We start from the raw sequence: 1,326 nt of genomic DNA, 5'->3' as shown, positions 1-1,326 counted from the left end.
GCCTGCGTGAGTTTTCTTTCTTATGAGACTTTGGCCTCAGGGATGACCACAGTCCGCCCCAAGAAGGTGGATCGAATTCAGAATTCTGCAGTTTTCCTGGATCGCACCACCAGTAAGAGTCCGGTGACACTCGAGCTGCTGGAACATGAAGATGGGAAAGGTTAGGAACAGAAAGCCTCAGAGAGAGAGCCCGACACTGAATATGAACTTCATACGCACCTCAGGCTGACTCTTGAAATAAGTGGGCACAGGACCTAATCCTAGGTCACAGCTGAGGATGAAAGAACGGAACAGAGATGGAGCTGCGGCCCCCGGCCCGGACGTCTGGTGCTCCTGTCACAGCAGGTGGAAGTTAGGGATGGATCTCGTCATCACCACAGCAGCCATTCAAATAGTAATGCAAAGAGATAGAGCGAAGAAGCCAATAGATAAACTGAAATGGAATTCACAAGAAAAATATCAGTTGACCCAAAAGACAGAGTAAAGATGAAGAGAGGAACATAAAACACATGGGGTAAACATAAAACAACTAGCAGAGCAGTAGACCTAAATCCACTAACGTCAATAATTATTAAAATGATTGGAGTAATTACACGAAGAGGGGAATATTATCAGACTAGCTAAAAAGCAAGACCCAGCTATATGCTGTTTGCAAGAGATGCGCTTTAAATATAAAAGCATGTAGACTAGAGATAAAAGGATGCAGAATGCATGTCCCATGCACAAGCCCTCTAAGGCTGGAGTGGCCATAATAATATATTCGAGACCCATAGAATTACCGGGTGTTCCGCAGTAATAAGCATGCACGTGTTAGGAAGACATACAGTCACCAGCACACACGTACGTCAAATAGTCTAACGTAGAAGCGATAGAATTAAAAAGCGTAGGAGACAAAGTCATTCTAAAACCACCTCTTAGAATAAATTGGTGGTAATTAGGGGGGGATAACATGAGTCTTACACAAATCACTTCAGAGAAAATGGAAATGGAAAGAACACTTGTCAGCTCATTTTACGAGGCCGGAGTAACCCAGATCCCAATACTTAATAAAGATCTCTGAAAGAAAATGACTCATATTCCTGATGAATTTTTATGCAAAAATCTTTACTAACATAGTAGCAAATCAAACCCACCAGTTTAGAAAAAGGATAATATATCTTGACCACCTTAGGTTTATTCCAAGAATGTAGGATTGGTTTTAACACTTGAAAATGAATAAATGTAGTCCACTGCGTTTACAGAACGAAGGAGAACAAGCATACAGATATTGCAATAAGTGGAAAAGGCACGCGGCACAGTTCAATACCATTCTAGGATAAAATCTCA

This window comes from Pteropus vampyrus, unplaced genomic scaffold (genome assembly GCF_000151845.1).
Source record: "Pteropus vampyrus isolate Shadow unplaced genomic scaffold, Pvam_2.0 Scaffold742, whole genome shotgun sequence".
NCBI classification, from domain to species: domain Eukaryota; kingdom Metazoa; phylum Chordata; class Mammalia; order Chiroptera; family Pteropodidae; genus Pteropus; species Pteropus vampyrus.
Note: the sequence above shows the minus strand (reverse complement) of the source record.